Genomic DNA, 9,370 nt, shown 5'->3' with positions numbered 1-9,370 from the left:
CGCTGTTATTGTTATTTGGCAACGTGTGACCAATGTGTCGTCTGCAGTATATACACAGTCTATGAATGTATCTTCGTTCGCTCGATCGACGTCGACCTGGTGCTTCGTCGTTTTAGCTGTTCTGCTTGGCATATAAATTTTTTCCCTTGACGATTTTCGCGCTAGCTGACTGGTTGGCTGGCATCTTCTTGAACGTCACTGCCGCGAACGAACGAGTAGATTTACTTTGTGTAGGAATGGATTGAACAGCAACATACGACCGACCGAGCAACAAACGTCCGACCACCGCGTGGCGGCCGATCGGGAGAGCTCCTCCGATCGAGTGGTTGCTGTACCCGCTAGCGATAACTGTAGTGGCCGCAGCCCTCGTGGTGGTACAATCGTGCTAGTTGTTGTTACTGTTATGGTAGAGTTCTGATGGTGCTAGGCAAGGCAAGGCAAAAAAAAGCGCCGTTGCCGAGTCGAGTCGCGCGCGGTGGCTGGGGCTGCTTTTGCTACCGATCCCCGAAGTGTTGAAGCCTGTTAGTCTTCAGCAGCGCTGGTCGCTTTCCTTGTTATTTTTGTTGTTGTTGTTGTTGTAGTCGTCGTCGTTGCTGCTGCTGCTGCTAGCAGCTTCGACGCTCCTGCCACAGTCGGCGAAGCATCGAAATCGGCGCGTCAGCTCCTTACGCAGTTGAGTAAAATGCTCGCTAGCTCTTTCGACGCCATTGATACGTTCGCCCATCTGTCCGTCCGTCCGTCCGTCCGTCCGTCGCTACGAGCACCAGCCGCAGCAGAAGCAATAGTGAAGTGGTCGACAAACCGGACCTGGTACCCAGCGATGCGCCGAAGAACGCCATCACTGCCATCGGCAGTAGTAGATCCAGCGCCCGAGCGGCCCTCAGAGAAAGAGCTCAAGCGATCAAGCGAACGAATGAAGAAGAATCGATGGATGCAATTGTTGACGTAGTGTTATGTGTAGTGGGTGCAGAGTTATCTTCCACCCGCTCTTACTGTAGCAGCTGCTGTAAAACTTGCAGTTGTCGTATAGAGCAACAGCCAGTTACCATTTTCCGCCGCGATGTCAATGATTGTGATGGCATCGTTTGCTATAGCTCTTGTTTCATAGCCGAAAGGAAATATTAACTCCTCATACAGCATCAACCGCAGAAACCTAGCTAAACATTTACGAAATGCAGCTTGACAGCCGTCAAAGCCACTGACCGATGCGACGACGATGCTCGCTACGGTAACAATCCGACAAACAGCAGGCTGCTCCAGCAGCAGTAGCAACGATCATCGACGACTAAAGGAAGGATGGCGTCGCAGTGGCTGACGCCGGTGCATCGCGGTTCGAGGTCGATTGTTTCTTCTTCTTCTGCTGCTACGATTGGTTGCTGTATCTATGCATGAGTCTCTACGAGTGGTAGCGAACAAATAGAGGAAGAAGCAGGAGGCAAGCGTCAACAACGAGAAGCCAAATGGATGCCAGCTGCGAAAACAACGACGACGACGACAACAACAACAGCTAAGGCGATAGACAGCACAATCATCTTCTTCTTCATCATCATCATCATCATCATCACTACTAGAGGCAGCCATAATGCTGCCATACCATACATAGGTTACCGTTGTTGTTGTTAGTGATGGTAACGGCGGCAGCGCGCTCAACTCTGGTCGATCGGCTCCGTCGTCATCGTCACCGTTATGAGTGTCGTTCGTGGTTGGTCAGTCAGTAAAAAGAAGACGAAGAAGTCAGTCAATGTAAGTGGCTTCGTTCGTTCTACTGGCTCCCGCTTGCCTGCCTATCTGTCTACCTGCGCGTTTGGTCCGCCGGTTGGGCGGTTGGTGTGATGGCCCACTCGTGGACTGCCATCTATAATCGCCAAACCCGCTCCTCGTCGCAGTCGACGCGGCACCATGACCGCCAGTTATACCGCATACGCCGCCCTATAACATAGCATCAAACATAGAGCATATAAATAGCGTGACGTGGTCCTTTCTGCTGTTTCTCCTTTTTGATCACCAACACAGGACAGCAACAGCATTCACCGCCACCACCATCAATATTTTCCCTGTCCCCCTTTCCTTCGCCATGCCGACGCATGTTCTATATAAAAGAGCGACAAAAATGGACGAGAACGAAAGATATATTTGCTAGCTGCTTGCTCGCTCGCTACGTTACGTTGCTACTGCTGCTGCACAGTACTGTGACAGTGGCTGACGCTGATGGCAGTCGCGTTACTTCGCTGTTTCTGATGTCGTTTCCATCGATGAAGTGAAGCTCATGTAGACAGACAGACAGACAGACAGACAGACAGACAGGTGATGGTAATCTTCTACACAGCTACCATCTTGAGACCTTCGTTATTGTTTCGGTATTTTCAGGAGTCAGAGAAGTCGAGACATGTCGACGAGAGTAAACGTTCCTTCAACATACAACGATACAGCAACGGCGGTGGTGGCAACAATAACAAGAACAACGATCGACAACAACATGTTACAAGATACACAACCCATAATGTGTAGTTGCTATCCAACGATTTTTTCATGATGCACATATTATGGAATGTACAATAATGCGCACTGGCTCAATCTAAACAAAGTAATGAAAGCACTCAGAGCCTGTAGTTCTTCTTACCAATTGATCTCGTAATGTTCCTCGAATAAACTGCTACTACGATCACAGCTGGTTCTGCCAATGTGAGATTCTTTTCCGCTGCCAAATTATCCTGCGAACACATGGCCATAGAGCAACACGCACTCAACTGATCAGAGGTACAATGAGTGGCCTACCACGACAACGACACATTTGACCGCTATCGCGTTCCTTCATCGCTGCGCTTCGTTGCCATCAGAGTGATTCAGACCACGCGCACAAGCACGCATAGTCAACCATAGATTTTTGACAGAGGGGTACATGTGCTTAATGAAGCACACATGAATAATCGCTTGTACAAAATGGCGTTGTTATGCAGTACTACGTGGTTGCAGGCTATATATCTACATGATCGCCATATGTAACAATCAATTACGGCGATGCCTAGCAGCAGCAGCAGCAGCAGCAGTAGCATCAGCATCGGCAGACGAAAGGGGATTAACATCAGAAACAGGCACCGGAGTTTGGACTACAGCATAATGTTAGCGTCTAAGGCTCTTCGACATGTGACGGGTTTCTCTGCTCGGAACATCATCGCTATCAGTACCATCAACAACAACGGCATCATTACAATCAGCTGTAACTATGAACACTATCGTTGCTCCTGCTGCTGCTGCTGCTGCTGCTGCTGCTGCTGCTGCTGCTGCTGCTGCTGCTGCTGCTGCTGCTGCTGCTGCTGCTGCTGCTGCTGCTGCTGCTGCTGCTGCTGCTACATATATTACTACTTGAAGTACGATTTTGCATGTTTAATAATTTTGTTGTTATTACTGTGAGATTTCGTCCGTAAGGCCAGCCGTTATAAGTAATCAGCGCCATTGCTGCTGATGGTGGTGGCGATACCGGCGGCCGGCAGGTGACCTAGCATCCAATCGGCCAGTGCATACAACACGGCAATTGCAGTCACATCAACGGCCGCAACGGTAACGCGAACAGCGTGAATGTTTCGTAGTGCGTGGGGGATGCGTTTTTGCCGAACGGAGAAGAAAAGGATGGTGAAAAAGTAGACGACGACAATGACGCGGAGTGGTATAGTGCGTGGACGTGATGGATGTAGATGCAGCTGACGCGTCCCTTCACGATGTCCGTATTGGTGCTGATACTAGTAGTAGAGGTAGGTGGCGCTGGCGTCCACATTTTGTGACAGAGTCACAGTGGCAATGGCCGATGCTGGCAGTGATGCACTTCGATAGCGGTGCATCCTGCCGCTGCCACTGGTGCTATCCACTGAAGATATAGCCAAGCGCTGTCTGGTGCCATCCTTTGTCGATGCAGTCAATCATAGAACATCCATAGTTCGTGCTTCAGGGCTGGCCCACTGCTGGTCGGTTCACTGGCGGGCCTTCTCTTGGGGGCTCCCGTTGTTGTGTTTTGGAACGAGACCCGACCCGGTCCTGTCGTAACAGGTCCTTCTCCAGCTTAGCGCCACGATGCGACAGCCTTACGCTAACGCGCTTGTTTTTCATCATCGGATTGTGTTTACCTGCAGAAAAAAGTTTGCTCTGGTAATCATTGGGAACGCACGTTAAAGAGTCATGCGTCCATCACGCCCACCATAGTATCGCTCAGCATTTCTTATCTAAAGCATTGCGTAGGTGAATGGTGGTCTATCTGAGTAAATCTAATCGTCACTTTTCTTCAAAATCACACTACTTTCCATATTGATTATGTTCCCTCTCCCGTGCCTCATTGATAGAAAATTAGTCAGATCCAATCCATCCGTAGTATATACGTACACGCGCATCCTAATGTGTGTACATGCTCAATATTACTTCTAACTACATCATTAAACGGCCTGATTATCCTCGTCAAGATGCATAAAAAGTCATTTTTTCCTCCAGTGGGTCGTATAAGATCATGTTAGTTGTAGTTGTCATAATAATAATAGGCACAGTATTAACTGCGGCCCGAGATGAAGTGTGTACGAACTGTTGTTACCGCCGTCGGCATAATATTACTAGATCGGGCTCTAGCCTGTTTACCCGGTTAGTAGATCGGTTGACGTCGGCCCGATCAAGCGCGATCGCCAGTCAATGCGCGATTGATGGTGAGTGCTCCCGATTGGTTTTATTTCGATGTGGATGCAGCCACAGCAGCGGTGGCACTACTACAGTGTTACGGGCGACCGTTTGGCTGCCGCTGCTGCCGTTCTTGCTATTACCAATGGCAGCATCAGCGCAGGTAATGGTGGCGTACGAAAAGGATAAAAAAAAAAAAGAAAGCGGAGAAAAGCTAGGCAAAAGGGAGCACGAAACAGCGGTAGCAGCATCAATCGCTATTTATATCTAACCATCTTCACGAGCGACGCTAGAGAGCTGCCATACAACGCATCGAACAAAAACGAGGAAAAGCAGAATCACGGCGAGTGACCATGTGTGTTTGTCTGGGTGTACCTCAAAGAGGGAGGTGATCACAGCAGAGCATCCAACTGTCTGTATGTCGATCGATCGGTCCGTCGGTCGGCAGATCTGTGTGTCGAAAGACAAATAGGCTGACAGGACACGCCATCGTTGTGGACGGCAACGGAACCCATGCCACAATAAGCCAAGACAGGATTATAGAGAATAAGAGTAGAAATGACACTAGACGAAAAAATGGAAAAACGTACGGTTTACCAGCTAAGCATAAAATTGCATCACGTATTGTAATAGTACACGGATAAATGATGATGTCGTCGTCATCGTCCCTTATAGAATATTATACGTTGACAGCACATTTTCTACTAACAACAGAAAAAAAAGGATTTACTCGGCAAGTTCAAGCGGGACATTTTAACACGCAGAAAGAAAAGCGCCGTTAAGCGTTATCTGTCGCCCAAACTATCTGCTAATGACAAATGCCCTTGAGGTTAGGCCATTGTCTGCTTCTTGACTAAGTTTTTATGTGTCTTACACATTTCTAACAGATAGTGGTGTATCCTCGTAGTAATAACAGACCAGTCGATGCAGTACTAGTATGAGCATTTCCAATATATCGTTTAAGTAACCGCAATGTTTTTACCTTCGATATGTCAGCAGCTATACCATAAAAGTAGTATCACAATTCTGAATCCCCTTAAAAAGATCCTCGTAGATTCTCACTTATCTTCTACAGCGACCTTGTATCCAAAAATTACGGTGTGCCAAACAACAGTCACTTGTCGAGGTTTTAGTCACTCAAAAGGAATCTGTTAACATGCGTTTCTAATAGTTTTTTACTGGTCAGGTTTTCCATTTTTACCTTTTTAATTGTATTGGTGGAACTGATCTGCGATAAAACAGGACGACTTAGTAAGCATCTTTTTCGCATTTTGATATCACCCGCCCCTCCCCTCCCCTCGCCTCGCCTCGCCTCGCCCCGCCTCGCCCCCCCTTCCTTTATACAAGCTCAGCAGTACTATATAGTTTACGAATGTTCTTCAACGTTTTTCTCTAACTAGGAAAACTATTTTTGCTTCCCATTGAATTTCACTGCAGCGAGCGATACATTGTTGACCAATTTTAGCGTAGATCGACACGACGTTTTGCGCCCGTCCCTCAGACCGTCTCTTCTCCTGTTGAATCGCAGTAAGCCCTGGTCAGTGTAATGAAAAGATGCACCGCACCGTCCACTTCTGTTATTACAAAAACTCTATAGCTAGAATGAAGTGAAACAGACGATTATAAATAATAAGAAAGGCCATTTATCTGACTACTGTGAAAGCGATGAAGAGAGAAAGAGAGAGAGAGAGAGAGAGAGAGAGAGAGAGAGAGAGAGAGATGAAAGCGCGGAAGATAATCGTGTTTTGAAGTAACTGCGCCGAACACGCACTTGTACAGTAATAATTGTATAGTAAGTTCTAAAGAGGACCTGTGCGCCGACAAAGCGCCAGGGAACCAAGTGAATGAAGAAAAGTAGTTTAATAGTAGATACACAACAGAGACAAAACTTTATTAACTTAAAATGTCTTAACGACTAGATGCGTACTTGCACAGAGATACAAACGGATAAACAGTAGAACAAGGAGAGAGAGAGGGGAAGAGGGGAAGGAAGGGGGAGGGGGGAGTTCGGGGAAGAATGAACAAGACGCCAATATAATGTGCACCGACAAACAGATGCCAATGACAAAATGAATGGACGCATGCACGCAAACAAGTCAACAAAGATATAACCCAAAATAATAGAGATCGAAGAATTAGGAATCCCAGTTAGACGTTCATGAAAGACTGAAGAAGATAAAAACGCTCACGCTAAAGGTTAAACACATGAAAATTTGCATGGCACAAAACTTCGTTTGCGATTTGCCAAAGTAGGTAATGATTTCGTTTTTATTTAGGTCCAAATAGTTTTGTCATCATCGGCATGGTGTCTTCAGTTTCCTGTCCACCTTCCTGATAATAGTAATAATCAGTCACTTGAAAATCAAACCGCAAAGATGATTACCACCACCCTACCACCACCCCACCACCACCACGACGACAATAACAACAACGATAATAAAAAATACAGTAGCTACAATATTAAAGAGTTATTCGGAATAGCCGAATTGTGATGCAATTTAGAAGTAAGCATACGGCGGGAAAGCAACAAACACTGACCGTCGCAGACGAAAAGCCACCATTGCAACTGTCAGACAGATCATAACCTTCGAGATAATGGTGTTTGGCCCGCAGTCTGCTGTCACAGTAGTCATCGGTGCAGATAGAATGTCCGAACAAAAAATAGTTCAGACAACTGAAACAATAAATGTATAGGATTTCTCGTTGTTTTGCTATAGTGCGTATGGGTAAGCGACTATGCAATCGACGCTTAGTTTTCTATAACAAACACGATTGACAATTAGATAGAATCAGTAGAACAGACACAGCAGGACGTCACTCAACGGTGTGAAAAATAAACGGTGTTGAATAAATGTAAAACCATAATCGATACTAAACAGAAATCTCATTAAACTATGAGACCCAATAACGTGAAAGGCTTCACCAAAATGTAAACTCAATGCAGTTATATGTGTACTAATAAATGATTCTCCCAGTCGTAGCTGTCTGACCATCAGTCCGCGCCAGCCTACGTTCTAAAAATTCACAGTTATCTTGTACATCCATTGACTCGGACGAATATAACTTAGAAACGGCACATCATTTACCTGCATCATCGAAAACTCGCGACACAATAGTATACAAATGTATATATGGAACTGAAAAAGATGCCAACGACACATACCGAGACCCTTAATCCGTCTAGCTTGCAAGCCAACAAAAACAACAAGCAATTAATCATCTACGACTTGTTTCATTGGTGTTGTCGGAGAAGGGCAAATGAAAATGCGTATTTGCAGGACCAGTGTGGAGAGACATGGAACAAGTTGTTATCTAGAATAGGAAACCTGTTTTTGTGCTACGCGTACTACAGTTGCTCTGTCGACGTTCGTGCACAAATTCACTAAGAACTTCGCGTTTATCGGTCGAAATTACACACTTACTTATATTTGTCATTGTGTTTTGTTGATCGTACGATAGTCGTAGTTATGGTCGTTGTCATTTCTTGGTCGCTATGAATCACAGCTCGTTGTAATATAATAAAAGTAATTATATAAAAAAAAATAATGGGAACGAGAAACGAAATAGTAAGAACGGCTCGTTTGCGAGTAGCTCCGTTCTTCGAGACAGCGGGGAGTAGGGGACATATTGTGTGTTGTAGCTGAGAACATGGAAAAGAAATACGAAATATGAGGCCCCGTATGCTATGAAGAAATGATAAAGACGCGTACGAAAAGTTACTGATTGTTGCCGCTCTCTCTACGAGAAAATATGTTTTATCTAAATAGATCTATTGTCACCTTTTCCGGTACAACGACTCGAATCGGTTGGCCGGGCTTTGAGTCATCGCCCGCTGCTGCCCTGCCCCTCCCTCCCCCCCCCCGATGTAATTTATTAAAATATTTATTTCGAACCAAAAAGTAAATAAACGTTCGTCACAAGCGAAAATACTATTAAAACTAAAAACTACCCTGTATTTTTCTTTTCGTTTTCGGATAGGTCAATGCGCGCTAGGTGATTATATCGATTTGTAGAAAGTTTACGTCTACACTTTTCCGTTAACAAGTACACGTAGGGCCTGGTAGTTTAGTGGTAAATATTATTTATTACATCATTAATAGGCGACTGATAACTAGATTCAGGCGCGTAGGTATCTAGTTACCGCAACCCTAAATTCTGTTTTGTAAATAAGTGATAACAGGGCGTGCTAATGTTCTTTATCGACTAGTGTTTTATTAGACTGGTATAGACACAACGTAATGTAGTAGATAATAGACTTCGAAAAAAAGAGCCTCTAAGTAGCAGAATCCTCTGTAGCACATAAGCATTAAACTGTTTTGTATTGTTTGCGATAAGCAATCTGAGCAGTTCTTTAGATTCAGCGCGTAAGTGAACCTTCTAACCGCAGGCGAACAGGTCCCTGTTCAAGAGACCTTTGTGTAGGCGATCTCCTTAAATTTAGTTAGTGCTAATCGTAAAGCTTTAGGAGGAATCACCCGCAACAGCATCGTTTGTTGAGCTTTGCCTAGCTATCCGCTGTTTTCGCATCTTACAAAAGCTTGCCAACCGTCCTTAGTGTCCTTTTGCCGTGTGTTTTCTATCTTCTCGCACCAATGAACGCGAATAAGAGTCAGCTTTCTTTCTGTCTTTAGATAGGCTTCGTTTTTCCTGTGGGAAAGGTAACTGTGTGCGTGGCTTCTATTGCCTGGTTAAAGCTAAATCGCTCACGGTCTTTCCG

At 45.5% G+C, this 9,370-nt stretch overlaps 1 protein-coding gene across 3 annotated transcripts in view; it reads left to right on the top strand.

Annotated features, from left to right (window-relative positions):
- Window positions 1-8,987, top strand: part of LOC111243152 (uncharacterized) — a 47,141-nt gene extending 38,154 nt beyond the window's left edge. For all 3 annotated transcript variants that reach the window (XM_086977016.1, XM_022788276.2, XM_086977015.1), the window contains one exon: window positions 2,368-8,987. The gene's annotated coding sequence lies outside the window, so the exon portion shown is untranslated. The remainder of the gene's footprint in view (window positions 1-2,367) is intronic.
- The last annotated feature ends 383 nt before the right edge of the window (window positions 8,988-9,370 follow it).

This window comes from Varroa destructor, unplaced genomic scaffold (genome assembly GCF_002443255.2).
Source record: "Varroa destructor unplaced genomic scaffold, Vdes_3.0 BEIS01000001.1, whole genome shotgun sequence".
In the NCBI taxonomy this organism is placed as follows: Eukaryota; Metazoa; Arthropoda; class Arachnida; order Mesostigmata; family Varroidae; genus Varroa; species Varroa destructor.
The sequence above is the reverse complement of the archived record's forward strand: the minus strand, read 5'-3'. Positions and strand labels throughout refer to the sequence as shown.